The sequence below is a fragment of the Lutra lutra genome, chromosome 7, assembly GCF_902655055.1.
Source record: "Lutra lutra chromosome 7, mLutLut1.2, whole genome shotgun sequence".
NCBI lineage: Eukaryota > Metazoa > Chordata > Mammalia > Carnivora > Mustelidae > Lutra > Lutra lutra.
In genome coordinates, this window is record NC_062284.1 from 29,015,598 (window position 1) to 29,033,328 (window position 17,731).

The 17,731-nt window shown below is 44.4% G+C and overlaps 1 pseudogene; it reads left to right on the forward strand.

Moving 5' to 3' along the window:
* Positions 1-7,240: 7,240 nt before the first annotated feature.
* Positions 7,241-8,691, forward strand: LOC125105392 (elongation factor 1-alpha 1-like; annotated as a pseudogene).
* Positions 8,692-17,731: the final 9,040 nt, after the last annotated feature.

Consider the following 17,731-nt stretch of genomic DNA (forward strand, 5'->3'; position numbering starts at 1 on the left):
CTTTATAGGAAACGTCATGTACTGTACTTTACAGCATCATTATATGAAGAAGCCCCCAAAAGGTATGTAGCCAAAAACGAAGGGGAAAAAAGGTATTACAAAGATGTGGGCAGCATTTAAAACTATTAGGCTATTTGGGGAGATTATGTGATATTTGGACTATGTTGACTTTTCTTATTTGTTGGTCATGTTGATTTCTTTTCTCATTCCAAGTAATTATTCATGTTTGTACCTTATTTTATATTTATAATTTTTATTATTTTCCTTACAGAAGTCCTCCAATGTATACAAGCCAAAGACCGGCAAAATGTAGGTCTGCTGTCCCCTGAGGAGCTGCACTGACTCACACCCCAGAGACCGCACCACAGCTCCTGTTCCTCCCACTCCCTTGGCCCCACCAGTGCACACTGGAGTGGTCACTGCTCTCAATCTGACACCCCCACCCCTGGGCCTGGTGGGCGGTAGCCACAGGCACCTGCCAGGACAGGGGGCAGGGGCATGACACCTCCCCGCCACCCCCTTGCCCCCAAACTCCTGCATTCAGCTTGCTGACAAGTCTTGACGCGCTGACACTTTCTCTGGCTCCTCCCCACCATCAAGACAGAATGGTCTGGCATTTAGGGCCCTTCAGGGTCTGGTTTTATTTTACATTGAAAATGGGATTTTGAACATTATATTTTCTTGCAGAATAAAGTGGATAAACAGGAAAGCAATTTATATCTGGTTACCACAATTAATTGTTTGCTGTTTCCTAGTGTTTTCTCTCTTGATTTTCCAGGAACTTCTAGGAAGACAAGTGTGTCATCCACAAATAACTATGTCAATTCCTTGCCAACATTTATACTTCTGTACCCATCAGAAATTCTCTTTGCAAACAACAGAAACCAGCTCTACTTAAACTAACACTGGAAGGCTACTGGCAAAATCAAACTCTTGGCGGCCAAAATAACCAGTAAGTTCTTACTATAGTTCTGCCTGACTTCCATCCTTAGAGCACCCTCCCCCCCACCAAAGTTGTAACCTAACAAACTGAAAATATATTCATTCTTTTTTTTTTTAAATTTTATTTATTTTTTGACAGACAGAGATCACAAGTAGGCAGAGAGGCAGGCAGAGAGAGAGGAAGGGAAGCAGGCTCACTGGGGAGCAGAGAGCCCGATGCAGGGCTCGATCCCAGGACCCTGGGATCATGACCTGAGCTAAAGGCAGAGGCTTTAACCCACTGAGCCACCCAGGTGCCCCAATATCTTCATTCTTTTATTAGTTACTCTATACAACTCCAAGTCCAAGATTTCTGGGACAAGGTCCATTCCTTCTCTGATTCTGTCCCAATCCTATCTCAATATTCTGCACACAATATATGTAATTGAAGGGAAATCTAAGAGAAATTCATTTAAATATGTGAATATACATGTGGCTGAGCAAGGAAGAAACTATGAGGAGGGAATATAGGGCTCTATGCCTTGGCAAAGGTGTATGACCTCCCTCCTCTACCATTTATTCCACGTTGACTTTGCCTTCAGCCAACACCTCAGTTGGTAGGGATTCTTTACATTGTGAGGTGGCCTGGACCATTATTCTTGAGGGGTCTGAGCCCTGATGGTCCTGCCTAAATATGTTTGTTGTAGTCTTCCTTCCATATTGACCCCCACTCATACCAGTGCCAGTAGATAGAGCAGCGGGGTCCCAGAGAGTTAACCTCATTTCTTCGTGCCCCACAGAATGACCTCCCTATTACTCTTGGTTGTTGAAATCAGCACCATCTAATGCAACTTTCTGCAGTGATGAAACATTCTACATCTGCTCTGCCTATTTCTGTAGACAATAGCCATATGTTACCACCTGATATGGTAGCCAATAGCCATATGCAGATATTGACCACCTGACATGTGGCTAGTGGGACTGAAGAATTGAATTTATAATTTTGCTTAATTTAAATTAATTTATAATAGCCACAGGTGGCTATAGAATTGGACAGCACAAATCCCAATCATTCCAACCAACACTGACCTCCCTTTGGGCCTGTTTATCTGGTGGCACAGACAGCCCATAATGACGGCTTGGCACTATTAACTTCCTATTCAGTGCACCCATTGTATGTTCCCAGACTGAAGCTTTCCTCCCTTGGATATCAAAACCTCTAAATTAGCAGATGTAGAGCAGACACAGGAATGAGAAGCATATTTTTTGAAAGCGGGTTATTTGGTTCGATAGTGACAAATAACAAAATTGACCACTATCCATTGGTTGCTGGTTGAATTTACATACCATGTCTTGGAGGACAGTGTCCCAAACTCACAAGATGTTGTCAATCAGTGCTGTAACTGGTCCTTCAGTGGCCCATTTTATTCTTCTATCCGTTAAACTCATATATATATATCCTGATATATGATAAAGCCCTGTGAATCCCATGACCATTGGTCCATTGCATTACTTTTTTTTTTTAAACTGAGTTTCTTGGGCAGAAACAGTATGGAAAATGGGTTGTTCCAGTGATATTTATTAAGTCCGCTCAAGGTGGTCCTGGTAGAAGCAGGGAGAGAAAACGTTTATCGAGCTCCAATATAAATATTTATCCCAATGAGAACGAATCACTGACCCTCCATGATGGAAGGAATCCAGTGTAACCACTTGCTATCAAATGCTGATAGGTCATCTCTACTGCAATATACCAGATTTGCAGAGTTGGTCTCCACTGCTGGAATTTAGAGCCTTGTCTGTGGCACTGGCTGCTTCAGCTTTGGAGAGGCTGTCAAGTCCTTACTTGGATAGGTGTTCTCTGTTCCTGCCTCCAAAAGCACTTCATTTCTGAGTGGGCGCAGGGGTAACTGAGGAAAAAAGCTGATCTACACTTGTCCACTGGGTGGACATCTTGTCCACCTGATCATTGAGAACTTCCTTCACAGTGGGGAAAATTTTGGAGAGGAGAGAGTCTCTGCCTCTGGGACAGTTCTGAGAGATCCATTCACATTCTCCTCCCCAGACGACCTTGTCCCCAGTCTCTAATCTTGTTCTGTCTGAGCTTCCAATTGTCCAGCTAGACCACTAGCCATTGTCCATGAACCAATGGAAATCTGTAGCTCAGGCCATCTTGCCTTTGGGGAAAGTGGTCAAGAAGATGTATTGTTCTACATTCTGTCCTTGAGAGGATTTCTCTTCCCCACCATCTTTTGGGGCCACCCCCAAATGGGACAGTAGCACCATAACAGTCCACTTTCAGGGGATCAGCTGAGTGTAAGGAGTATCCCATAAAGCCATAGATGTGGACTGTGGCGGGGCATGAAGGGAGGGCAGGGACACAGATTGGGATGTCCCCAGAGCCATGTTTGGGTGACAGGCCATTCACGGACCCAAGCGAACACACACACAGTAGCTCCCACTGCAACAGCTCTCCCTCAGGGCAGTTTGTGCTCCAGCCTTCCTGCTCTCCCTGCCTCTGTTCTTGTCATTGTAATTCCGGTGTTCATGTTCTACCTCAGATTTTGATATTCCAGCCTTGCAAAAGTCTCTTTCCATCTTTATGTTCTACATAGTTTAAATAAGATTATCTTTGCCTCAATAGTCTGTCAAGTTTTACTTCGAACTTTTATAGGTATTTATGTGTTTTGGTGAGTAGATCCTGAACAATCTTTTCAAATTCTCTGTAGTTATTGGACCATGTTAATTTTCCACCACGTGAGTTGATGTTGGTAATTCACGTACTTCTAGTAATTTATTCATCTTGTCCACGGTAGCCATCTGTTTTTATCTAAGTTTTTACACTTCTTGACATTGTATTACACACATTTTTAAAAACTTATTTGCTTATAAGCTTTACAATCTTCTCTGTATCTGCAGCCATATCATCCCCTTTGTCCTTTCTAAGGATATGTATTTGTGATTTCTCTCTTTTTTCTTAGACATGGCAGAGTCTGATCAAATCTTAATTTTTAAGTTTTAATTTTAAGTTTTTAATTTTAATTCCCATATAGTTAACATACAGTGTTATATTAGCTTCTGGTGTATAACGCAGTGATTCACCAGTTCTGTACATAGTGCTCATCAAGACGAGTGTGCTCTTAATCCCCATCGCCTTTGTCACCCATCCCCACTCACCTCCCCTCTGGTAACCATCTGTTTGTTCTCTAGAGTTCAGAGTCTGTTTTCTGGTTTGTTTTTTTCCCCTTTGTTCATTTGTTTTGTTTCTTAAATTCCACATATGAGGGAAACCATATAGTATTGTCTTTCTCTGACTGACTTATTTTGCTTAGCATTATACTCTCAATCCATCCATGTTGTTGCAAATGGCAAGATATCATTATTTTTTATGGCTGAATAATAGTCCGTTATATATACATGTTATATATATTATATTGTTATATATATTTATATATGTGTATATGTGTATTCTTTATCCATTCATCTATTGATAGACCACTTGGGCAGCTTCCATAATTTGGCTATTGTAAATAATGATGTAATAAACATGGGGGTGCATATACACTCCCGAATTAGGGTTTTCGTATTCTTTGGGTAAATACCTAGTAGAGCGATTATTGGGTAGCTCTATTTTTAATTTTTTGAGGAACCTCCATACTGTTTTCCACAGAGGTGCACCAGTTTGCATTCCACCAACAGTGCAAGAGGGAAGATTCCTTTTTCTCCACCTCCTTGGCAACACTTGTTGTTTCTTGTGTTTCTCATTTTAGCTATTCAGATATTTTTTTAAAGATTTTATTTATTTAATTGACAGACAGAGATCACAAGTAGGCAGAGATGCAGGCAGAGAGAGAGAGGAGGAATCAGGCTCCCTGCTGAGCAGGGAGCCCAATGTGGGGCTCCATCCCAGGACCCTGGGATCATGACCTGCGCCGAAGGCAGAGGCTTTAACCCACTGAGCCACCCAGGTGCCCTAGACTTTCAGATCTTAATTTTATTGATTGTTTTATTTTTTTTCTAAGTCATCCATTTTTATATTTACCTTACTCTTCTCCCTTACTTTTCTGAGGGCATATTATTATACCTTTCCAGGTTCTTGAGTTGAACATTAAGGATGTTTTTTTCAATAATTCTTACAGTTATCCACTTGAACATAACCTCCACCAAGAGGAACATTCTCTCTTTTGATCACTGCTCTGTCCCCACCACTTGAGGCAGTGCTGGCCTACAATAGGTGCTCAGAAAACTTTTGTGGAATGGATGAGTCAGTCACTGACTTTACCCAAAGGAGTTTAAGGTTCTGACCACTGCTATGAGGAACCCTTCAGTCAGATTATCTTGGTTTTTATATGAAATATTCTTGTGGTTAATAATTTCAGACAGGTTGTAATGCTAATCTGATTTTTCATTTTAACCTGAGGTATTTAGAGGAATGTTTGGGAATTTCCATGTGGTTAGGCTTGAGGTGAAGGCATTATCTTTTTGTTGTTTATTTTCTAGATTGATTACATCGTGATCAGGGAACATGGACCACATAATTTCTACTTTTTGGTTACTGAGTTCTTTGTGGCATGGTGTGTGATCAGTTGTTGTTATCATTCCATGAGAATTTGAAAAGAAAGCAGGTAGTTTGCTTTTGGGCTACACGTGAAGCTTGTTCAGTTTGATATTCAAACCTTCTCTTTCCTCCACTGAATTTGGTTCTGGGTTATGATAAATTCTCCCACTACAATTATGGTTTGGCTAAAGTCCCTTTTTATTTCATATCTTCTTGGTAGACTGTGTTTTTTTACTGGAAAAAATGCATCTTGCCTTGAATTCTACCTTGTCTGATATGAGTACACCATACCTTGCTTTCTTTTGCCTGGCATCTGCCTGAGATACCTTTGTTGGACTGTTGATGTTAATCTTTGTCATTATGTTTTAAGTGAGTATCCTGTAACTGGTTTATCATCAGATTTATGTGTGTGAGTGTATACAACGATATGTGTGTATGTGCCCAGTATTAAGGCCTTTATCTTCAATAAAGAAATTTAACTAATTCAGTCATAACATAACAATGAAATGTTTGGCCTTCCTGCCATTTTATTTCATGTTTTCTGTTCATTATTCTTTCTCAATATTTTCTTTTTTCCTTTTTCTGAATTTCGTAGGGTTGACAAAGTATTTTATTGTTTTTCTTTGTTCCTCTTGTGATATTCAGGTTCCATATCCCATATCCATATTATTAGTGCCTATCTTTAAATTATTAGCTAATGTAATTGAGCATATAATTTCCTATTTACATTAAGAATTAAATAGAAAATAATTCATCTATTGAATAAGACAAGTCTGTCATAAGAAGAGCCAGAGGTCCAATTTAAATTTAGACACCAGTTTTTTAGAGAGCTGTCTAGAACACTAACTGTTGGCACCTGGTGGCCTGGTGAAAAATTGAGCTTTGGCTGCTGAGGTAAGGGTAGCCCTCCGAGTACATACAACTTACTACCAGGCCAGCCCGAGTTTCCATAGTGGTTTGTTGGATAATTTCACTTTGTCTCTTCATGCCCTTGTTTCTTCTATTTTCTGGAATTATTGAATGACCATTGAGAACGTCTTATTTCTTCAGCTTTATGGAGTTCCCCTCTGAAATTTTTTTTTAGGAATTGGCTCTTGAACAACTTTCTCTATTTCTTTCATTAAGATTTATTTGTTTAGGCTTTCTTTCTCTTCTGGGGTCAGTTTTGATAATCTATTCCTAGAAAATCACCATTTCAACTAGATTTTTCAAATTTATTTACATAGAATTATGCAGAGAAACCTCTTGTCAGTTTTAAAATCCTTCAGTTTCAAGGGTTATTCCTACTTGTCTTTCCTATTTTGGATATGTGTGCTCTCTCATGCATGATCCTCTCATTCTCTAACTCACCAATGGATATCAATGCTCAGGGACACCTCCGGGACCACTTGTTGAAGACGCCAGAGCTTCTTTGGCCCTGGGTCTCTGGAAGACTAAGCAGCAAGATCTCCAGCTTGCTCCTTTCCCTCCAATCAGGCTTCACATGAGCAAAAAATAAACTCTTGTGCTAAGCTGCTGATATTTTTGGAATTTATCTAGTATAGCCCCTTACCTGATATACATGTTTTATTCTATTGTTTTTATAATTTCATTTTTACAACTAAAATCCATCTGGAATTTATTTTAGAATAAGAAATAACAAGGAAAACCATCTTTTTTTTTTTTTCTAGATACATGGTCAGTTGTACCAAAACCCTTTAGTAAATGATAGTTTTTCCCTCTGATTTAAAATACCACCTTTGCTTTTTCGCAATGGGTTTGCCGCCAGAACACAGGTGTTGTGAAAACCACCACTCAACCTAAGCCAGAATGGGGAAGGAAAAGACTCATATCAACATTGTTGTCATCAGACACGTAGATTCGGGCAAGTCTACCACTACTGGTCATCTGATCTACAAATGTGGTGGTATCGACAAAAGAACTATCGAAAAATTCGAGAAGGAGGCTGCTGAGATGGGAAAAGGCTCCTTCAAATATGTCTGGGTCTTGGATAAACTGAAAGCTGAATGTGAACGTGGTATCACCATTGATATTTCCCCGTGGAAATTCGAGACCAGCAAGTATTATGTGACCATCATTGATGCTCCAGGACACAGAGACTTTATCAAAAACACGATTACAGGCACATCTCAGGCTGACTGTGCTGTCCTGATTGTTGCTGCTGGTGTTGGTGAATTTGAAGCAGGTATCTCCAAGAACGGGCAGACCCGTGAGCATGCCCTTACATGCTCACACACTGGGTGTAAAACAACTAATTGTTGGTGTTAACAAAATGGATTCCACTGAGCTACCCTACAGCCAGAAGAGATACGAGGAAATCATTAAGGAAGTCAGCACCTACATTAAGAAAATTGGCTACAACCCTAACACAGTAGCATTTGTGCTAATTCCTGGTTGGAATGGTGACAACATGCTGGAGCCAAGTGCTAACATACCTTGGTTCAAGGGATGGAAAGTCACCTGTAAAGATGGGAATGCCGGTGGAACCACACTGCTTGAAGCTCTGGATTGCATTCTGCCACCAACTCGTCCAACTGAGAAGCCCTTGCATCTGCCTCTCCAGGACGTCTACAAAATTGGTGGTATTGGTACTGTCCCTGTGGGCCGAGTGGAGACTGGTGTTCTTAAACCTGGCATGGTGGTCACCTTTGCTCCAGTCAATGTTACAACTGAAGTCAAGTCTGCTGAAATGCACCATGAAGCTTTGAGTGAGGTTCTTCCTGGGGACAATGTGGGTGGGCTTCAATGTCAAGAATGTATCTGTCAAAGATGTTTGTCGTGGCAATGTGGCTGGCGACAGCAAAAATGACCCACCAATGGAAGCAGCTGGCTTCACAGCTCAGGCGATTATCCTGAACCATCCAGGCCAAATTAGTGCTGGATATGCACCTGTGCTGGATTGTCACACAGCTCACATTGCTTGCAAGTTTGCTGAGCTGAAGAAGATAGATCGTCGTTCTGGAAAAAAGCTGGAAGATGGTCCCAAGTTCTTGAAATCTGGTGACGCTGCCATTGTTGATATGGTTCCTGGCAAGCCTGTGTGTGTTGAGAGCTTCTCTCACTATCCTCCTCTGGGCCGTTTTGCTGTTCGTGACATGAGACAGACAGTTGCTGTGGGTGTAATCAAAGCAGTGGACAAGAAGGCAGCTGGAGCTGGCAGGGTCACCAAGTCTGCCCAGAAAGCTCAGAAGCATAAGTGAATATTATTCCCAACACCTGCCACCCCAGTCTTTTTTTTTTTTTTTAATTTATTTGACGGAGAGAGATCACAGGTAGGCAGAGAGGCAGGAAGAGAGAGAGGGGGAAGCAGGCTCCATGGTGAGCAGAGAGCCCGATATGGGGCTCGATCCCAGGACCTGAGATCAGTACCTGAGCCGAAGGCAGAGGCTTAACCCACTGAGCCACCCAGGTGCCCCCTGCCACCCCAGGCTTAATCAGTGGTGGAAGAACGGTCTCAGAACTGTTTGTGTCAATTGGCCATTTAAGTTTAATAGTGAAAGACTGGTTAATGATAACAATGCATCGTAAAACCTTCAGAAGGAAAGGAGAATGTTTTGTGGACCATTTGTTTTTGTGTGTGTGTGTGGCAGTTTTAAGTTATTAGTTTTTAAAATCAGTACTTTTTAATGGAAACAACTTGACCAAAAATCTGTCACAGAATTTTGAGACCCATTAAAACAAAAGTTTAATGAGAAAAAAAAATACCACCTTTGGGTCGCCTGTATGGCTCAGTTGTTAATTGTCTGCCTTTGGTTCAGGTCATGATCCCAGGGTCCTGGGATTGAGCCCTGTGTTGGGGCTCCCTTGCTCAGTGGGAAGCCTGTTCTCCCTGTCCCACTTCCTTTGCTTGTGTTCCCTCTCTGGCTGTGTCTCTGTCAAATAAATAAAATCTTTAAAAATAATAAAATAAAATAAAATACCACGTTTATCCTAAATTAGATTCTCTTATTATTTTTGTGTATTTCTGAGGCCTTAATTTTGTCCCTTTAATTAGTCCATTTACATATCAGGACCAAACGCTATTGATCTTGTTTTTTATCAAGCTTTCCCTGACACGTAGTCTGCTTTTTCAATCTGTGAATTCAAGCCTCTCCTTGCTCTGGGGATATTTTCCTCTAACTTCTTGAGCTCTTGGTTCTCTTTCCACGTCCCTCTGCATTTTCAGCATTTTCCTTTTAGATGCTTCTAATGTTACCTTCATGTTGGCAGTCATGTTTGTGATTTCCGAATTCTTTTCTCTTTCACAGTAGCCTATTCTAGTTTTATTGTGTGACATCCTCTTGAATCTCAGAATTTTTACCAAGTTACTTATTAAACTCACTCCTTTTCCCTGGAGGCCTTTTCTTCTGACTGCTTGCCTTAATCCCCTCTTTTGACCTTCTCTTGCTCCTCATATTCTGGTGATTTGTTGTTGCTAATGTTTTGACTTCTATTTATAAGTGAAGGTTCAGGTCCTCGCTATCCACAGTGACTTCTGCAGGACACTAATTCCATGGGGTATTAGAAAGATTTTTAGGGAAAAATGCTCAGTGGTTTAATAAGTGTTGGAAGTGAGGAGTTAAAACAAAAAATTTTAAATAGTTACTGCAGAAACAACACCAAGTAATAGTGAGTGTATGGACCAACAGAAAGTCTCACACATTTCTGGTGAGAGTGCAAATTGATACTTTGGAGAACAGCCTGGCAGTTTGCATTTACCTGCAAATTCCGTGCCTACGTATAACTGCCCAAGAAAAATACAAAATGTGCCTTCATGATGTCTCATGGAGAAGTGTTTGTAGCAGCTTTGTTCAAGCAGAAATTGGAAAAGCCTACATATTTACCAGAATAATGGTAGATAAGCAAACTGTATTAGATAAGTTTTTATAGTGGACAACTGCAAATGATCAATAAGCAAAAGAAACGAACTACTGACACATGGAGCAGCACGGATGAATCTTGCAATTATGCTGAGGGAAAAAAGTCAGACACAAAAGATCACAGGCTGTATAAGAATCTATTTATATGAAGCTTTAGGACAGGCAAAATTACTCTATTGTTATGGAAGTCAGAAAGTGGTTGCCTCTAGGGTAGGGATGGGGATGATGGGAAAGGGGCATGAGGGAACTTTCTGGTGCAATGAAAATACTTTAAATTTTGCTGCAACTCTAGGTTATATGAGTGTGCTCTTGTCAAAGTTCATTGAACTGCACACTTTAGATCCGCAACTGCACTGAATGTAATTTATATAGTAAAGTTACTGCAGGACTTTTCAGAGCCTTTATTAAGGTAAGACATATTATGAATGTCAAGAGGAGCACAGGATTTCCTGACCTGATCTGAACCTTGTTGGAGGGACTGTAGGCAGGAAATGCTCTCCTAAGAGCATGAGCTGAGAGCAAATGGCCATGTAGAGACAGGAGTGACAGGATTCCTTGTGTCTCATGTCCTAGGTCTCGTTGGGAGTTCTCGCCACCGAGAGTCTAGGACCGGGGAGGGGCAGAGTCCAGGCCATGGCACCTGTTCCCACCTACCCACTCCTACACCTCCTACTAATGGGACCTCGGGGTCTCCTAAGGCTGTAATAGCCAGTAGCCATAGAGAAGTTTCCGGTATCAAAGGAGCTACCACTGCTGGACCGAGTCCCTGTCCTTGTTCCCCTAGCTGCGATTGTATGTTCCTACCCCTTCTGCTGTGCAGGCCTCCTGGACCACCCACTGACTCAGCGCGCAGTCCTAATCCAGTAAATCCTGAGGACAAAGGGTAGGATGGATGTCACTGCTCCGGAAGCCTCCTGCAGCCCTTCCACCCAGCCCTTGCTGCCCAGAGTTGGAGGGTGGGAGCCCTGGGTTCTGGTGGCGAAACCAGTCCCTAGAGTTTGCCTGGTGGGTCACAGACTCCGACATCAATGGGATTCTCATTTTGTTCTCATTTGCCTCTCAGCTTCTAGAAATCTCTCAGAATGTTTACTCCGTTGATGGTATTCTTTGCTGTTTCCCAATGTTGCTGAAGAGCGATTCTTATTTTTCTCTTTCTTCCATTTATGCAAATGGAGCAGAGCAGACAACTCATGAATGAACCGGTGTGTGTATGTGCATGAGTGCGTGCCTATCTTTGTGAATGTCCATGCCGCCCAAGCTCGAGCAAGGGGAAGGGACCACAGGAGGGGTGGGAGGAGGCGGGCAGCAGGGCAGGCAGCTGACAGTCCGCCCCATGGAAGGTCCTTGCTGCACACAGAAGTGACATTGCTGTGTGGCGGGGCTGACAGATGCTCCGCGGGAGATTAGGAAATAAGTCTGCATCTCCCCTGGGCCCTGATACCATCAGCGGTTAAGAGGCCTGTCTGATTTCATTACAAATCTTCCATTCGCAGGGCTTAAAGCTCAGCCTCCAGACTCACAGGTGTGGGAGGACAGTAGGCCACAGCAAGGGCATTTTGCTTTTAATCGTGGCCATTAATCTGGCACCAACAGCTGGTCTATCCTGCAGGGGGTCGGGATGGGGGCTGACAGGAAACCCATCATTTGGGAACCAGTTGGCCCTGCTGCTTTGCTCTCTAGCAAGTGGGGAGAGAGAAGGAAAACCTTCTTAACCTTGCTTTTCATGGTCCACTTTCCTGCTTATTCTCTGGATTTTGTGGGAGTTTCCTGCCGCTGGTAGATGACGAGCTCCCAAGCCACGTTCCTCTCATTCTCCCAGGCACTGGACTGCTGCCGTGTGTAGTGGTGCCTTGCCTCGGGCCAGCCCCCGACCCACAGTCAGGATCTGCCCTAGAGAGAAGGGTGGTGTGGGGAGGCTTGCCAGGGGCCCAGTGAAGGGAAGGGTGGAGAGCGGAGAGATCCCAGGGCCAGCCTGGGCAGAGCTAGAGGGAAGGCTAGCATTGCACAAAATGGTAGGTGGGCCAGATAGTGTGTATGTTTGCACGCACGTGTATGGGCACACCTCTGTGTGTGCATGTGAGGTGGGGGGGAGCAGATAGAATACCATCCTGGTAAATTCCATCCCATCTCCATCTACCCACAACCCTCAGCTGGAGCTCCCCCAAGAATGGCTCCGGCAGAGTCAGAGTCAGAGACCTGGCCTGGGAGCTCACCGGCATTAGACAATGCCCTGTGGCAGACAGGGCGGAGGCGGACAGAGAGCAGTCAGGGAGATGCTCCATGGGGTTGGAAAGGAAGTAGGCCGACCGAAGCCGTGAAGGGTGAGCAGAATCCCGACAGGCAGAGTTGGGGTTGGCCTATGGATGGGGAAGGGTTTGCTTCTGGGGCCCCCAGCAAAGAAACCACCAAAGAGTGCTCTGAGGGTGAGGATCTGCTGAAGAAAGAGTCTGCACTGACATTGAGCTTGATTCCTGGGTGGCAGGCCTGGGACCCAGTTTCTGGGGTTAGGGGCTGCCCTTGTGAGGATCCTTTCCTGAGGGTGGCCCTGTGTCCTCTGACTACCTCAGCCCAGAAAGAATCGGGAGCAAGGCTGGGACAGCCATAATCACAGCAACAACCAAGACCTGTGTGCCTGGGCCTTGGGGACACCATGTAGCCCTGGGAGGGGCCGTCACAGACGTGGTTGGTTGCTGAGGCTCAGAGAGGAGAAGGGCTAGCTCAGGGGCACATAGGTAGTAAGTGCGATTGAGTCCAAGCCCTTCTTGCTGTACTGTGGGACCTTCGAGAAGGAAGTCCAGCCTGCACTCCTCCCTCCCCTCCCACCAGATAGGATGGGTCTGGGCACGGATGGGGGAGGGAATAAGATGCCGCAGTCTGGTCCTAGGGAAGGCAGTGTGGTGCTAAGAAGATCTTCCGATTTCTCAAAGGGAAACTTAGACTCCTGTTGCCTTGTTAGAATGGACCATTTTGGGTAAAGAGCTAATTAAGCCTTACGTGGATTGGAGCACACGTTTCTCTGGGGTAGGTCTCTGGCTCGGCCCGGCCCAGGAGCTGCAGCTCTCCCACTTCCTAAGCTCAGTGACCTTCAGCGGGTCATTGACCCTCTTCGTGCCCAGGTTTTCTCACCGGTGAAATGCGCTAAGAACAGAACCTAGGTCACAGGGCTGTCCTGAAGATTCCACGTGCTGTGCAGGTAAAGCACAGGTAAGGGCACCCGGCTAAAGAGAGCTGTGTCCCCGGAGCTGTTGTTGTTACTGTAAAAGCTCATTGCCACAAAGCACGTTCAGAGGAAGAAAAAACCACGCTGTTGCAGGGGAGCCAGTCCAAAAGGGAGGGTCTCAATTCTCCCTTCTTCCTCACCTGCTTCCTCCAGGGGACTCCTCGCGAGATCTGACCTACTCTTGACTCTACCTCCTGAATATTTCTAGAATCTGGCCCTGCTCTTCCATCCTTGTGGCAGTGAGCCGAGCTGGGGAGCTCCTAGCCTCCCTTGCTTGGCTGTCCCTGCTCCTTGATTCCCCATCTGGACCCTTCTCCTCTGAAACTGCCAGAAGGATCTTTCCTGTGGTGCACATCTGAACACGTCCTGCCTCTGAGAGCGTCCTTGGCTCTTATGTTCACCAGAATGAACTTGGTTTTGCACATGCTGTTACCTCTGTCTAGAAGGCCCTTCTCTACACTTTGTCCACCTGGAGAACTCCTATTTATCCTTCAAAACCCAGTGCAGGCACACCTCCTCTTGAAGGCTCTCCAGACTATGTGTGGTGACATGCCAACCCCCCGGCTTGCCTCCCATGTTGTGTGGACCCCTCTGTTCCTGGTTTACACAACCATCACAGTCACTGTTGCATAGCCTCTCTAGGGGCCTTGGATCTATCTTTGCCTTCACATCTAATGCAGGACTTGAATCATGTCAGTCTTGGTTGAACCAAACTTGGTTCAAACTCCGTGGTTAACCAAGGAGTTAAAACTCCTTGGGCTATAGATGTCACTGTCCCAGAAGCATACCCTGTAGCCTTGGGCATGCTCCTTCCTTCTCTGGACTCCAGACTCCGCATCCCTATAATGAAGAAGTTGCCAGGGTCTCTTTCTGTCACTACTTGGGGCCTGCCTGCCTCCACCAGGTATGAACAAAAAGCTTGGGGGGTTCAGCTACCCGGCCGCCCCCCTGCATTTCTGGTCAGCTGTGCCCATGGGAATCAGCAACGTCGACCCCTGGAACCAAGTGACTCGTATTCTTGGGAAACAAAGGGATGTTTGCAGAACCTAAAACTTCTTTCTTTTCCCAAGAGAAATGGAGAAACCTCATTAAGCCCAGACGAGAGAACAGGGTCACGGCCCGATGACGCCAAGCAGGGGCTTGCCACTTGGCTCAGTGAGTGAAGCAGGCTATTAAATTTCAGATAGAAGACATAATCTGCTCCCTGCACTCCCTGATCACTTTATTAGCACAATAGATAAATTCAAACCACAGATTCATGGCAAAAAGAAAGAAGTCCACAGTCTCCTCCTAATTAAACCGCAAGAAGCCAGCTAGATCCAAGGACACCCAGCCCACTCAATTAATTAACATTTATTACAATCAGAGAATAATCTAATTCAATTAAAATATTTCCACAGAAGTAATTTAATGACTTTCCCAAAAAGAAAGTACATCCGACTAGAGCATTTAGGATGCCAAGGCATGGTGTGTGTGGGGGGAGCAAAAATAGTAGCCCGGATGTGGGCAGTGGACTCTTGAGGAAGCCTAGGGCCTATCCTGAGCCCCTTGTCTGGGGAGGGGGACCACACACTTCTGGGCACAGTGACTCCATAATGAGCCAGCAGGCACGGAACCGAGGGACTGGCTACAGCTGCCTTCAACCTCATCCCCCTGCCTCCCGCAGTTCCTCTGCCCTCTTGGTGACTTGGCCCTGAGCATTAAAGGATCAAGACTGGGAGGAAGTATGGGGCAGGCTTGGAGTCAGGGGCCTGGGACCACGTCTGCCTCTGACATGCTGTGTCACCTTGACCAGGTAGGAGGTGTTCAGAGAAGGGACTGTTAGCAGGGCTTTCTGAAATTTAGCCAAGATATATTTGGGAAGCTGGGGAAACTGCCCTTTAAAAGCTGCCAACAGTTTTCCGATCCTCAACGAGGTAGAGATTTGAATTCATAGTGCCTTTGTTCAGCAAAAGTCCCTTGATGAGTCCTTTGTTATAAAAACAGAAGCAAATACTCATTTGGAGTTTGTCCTTTGGAGCTAACAATATTGGAGCGCGTAATGGTGTGGCAGTGGGCTAGACCCATTTGCTGGACTCTTCCTTCACCCTCATGATGATCCCGAGAGGTGGGAGTCTCCGTTGAAACCAAGGCTCAGGGAGGGCCTGAGTCCCCGAGGCTAGCTAGGGATAGACCCTGGACCTCAACCTGTGCAGCCAGACTCGGGGCAGATAGGCTGCCAGCAAGCTCAGAATAACTGGGGGACCCTGGGAGAGGGGTCCTCTGAATCATTGGACTTGGATGGGGCCCCCAAGTCCATCCTGTTAAAAAACTCCCTGCAGACTATGGTGCTGTGACCTTGGCAACTGAAATCCCTACACCCACCCTGTCTCCTGGGGTCACCCCTTGTCTGACACCAGGGCTCAGCTGTGGCCTCAGACAAAGGACAGGATGATTTAAGCCCCTTTCCAATTCAGTTGCACCGTCACTGTCGCAACCCCATATACCGTGACCGGCACTGAGTATGAGCTTTAAAAAAAGATCTTTGTTAATTTGATAGGCAGAAAATGTGATGCCAACAATACAACCCTAACTAAACAAGAAAAAGGCGGAGGAGACACCACGAGCAGGACAGAAGGCAGAAGTTAGTGGTGGTCATTTCTGGATGGTGACCAAGAGGGTCAGTGTTATTTGCTGGATTGCCTCCCATAAACATGCTTTACTTTTATAATCCGAAAAATCTATTAAAATGGTGTTTAGATATGACATCTTAGGGTTTCATTTCTCTTATTTCTAGAACATTTCAACATCTGGATTCTTTGACTTGTCTGTTCTCATCCGTCTATTGGCATTTTCTGTTCCTAATGATTTGTATTAAGTTCTTCATAACTAAGGATTTTAACCCTATGTCTGTTACACTTACTGAGACAGTTTTCCTGGCTGGTTATCTACTTCTCGATCTTGTTTCTCCGGCATTGCAGAGTCTGCCTATGGACGCCCCTGCTTCAGACCCCTTCTTTACATTGCTTTTTAAACTCAGGAAGTCCTTTATCAAAAAGAGATAAAACAGATAGCGACTGAGCATTCTTTCTAGTTCTTAGGCTTTCTTTTCTTTCTTCTTTCCTTTGTGGCCCGTGACTGTTTGTGTGATCTGTTTTGATTTATTTTGGTTTACAGAGTACAGATTAATTATTTTTATTTTCCAAATAGCTAACCAGTTGTACCAGAACACTTTATTGGATAAGACCTTTCCTTTCTATGCAGCGATGTCTTACTTATCCTTTGTTACATTTAATTTTTTAAAAAGATTTATTTATTTATTTACTTACTTAACTGACAGAGAGACCCAAGGGAGAGGCTACACAAGCAGGGGGAGTGGGAGAGGGAGAAGCAGGCTTCCCCCTGAGCAAGGAGCCCAATGTGGGGCTTGATCCCAGAATTCTGGGATCACGGCCTGAGCCAAAGTCAGACATCTAACAACTGAGCCACCGAGGCGCCCCCCCTTGTTACATTTTTACACATACTATGTTTCATTTTTTTTTAAGATTTTATTTATTTATTTGACAGAGATCACAAGTAGGCAGAGACAGAGACGGGGAAGCAGGCTCCCTGCCGAGCAGAGAGCCCAATGCGGGGCTCAATCCCGGGATCCTGGGATCATGACCCAAGCCGAAGGCAGAGGCTTTAACCCACTGAGCCACCAGGCACCCCATTACGTTTAATTTTTAGGTACCTGTTTTGTGACATGGACCTATATATATTTTTTGTGCCCGTATCACACTTTTATCGATCATAGCTTTCTCCTATGCTTAAATAGCCTCTTGATTTTAAGTTTCTGGATTTCTTCCACCTATTCATTCTTCCAACTGATTCTGAGAAATATTATAAAGGTTAAAAAAACAACAACCAGAAAACACTGAGATTTTTCATTTAAATGTTACTGAAGTATTTTGGGAGATGATATGGTCTTTCTAGTCAAGCCAATGGCTCATTTCTCTGTCATCTCCCTCTATAGTTCTCGGGGGAGTTTTGTAGTTTCTCGTATTTCATTGTTCAGCCATCCTTACAAGGATGACTGGATGCCCAGAGAAGCTGAAGTAATAGGAACCATACATTTGCATATATGTATGTTATATAATACTCTCATCTTTAGTGGGAGAAGCTCCCTTTTAAGAAAGTGCTATGACCATCATGACT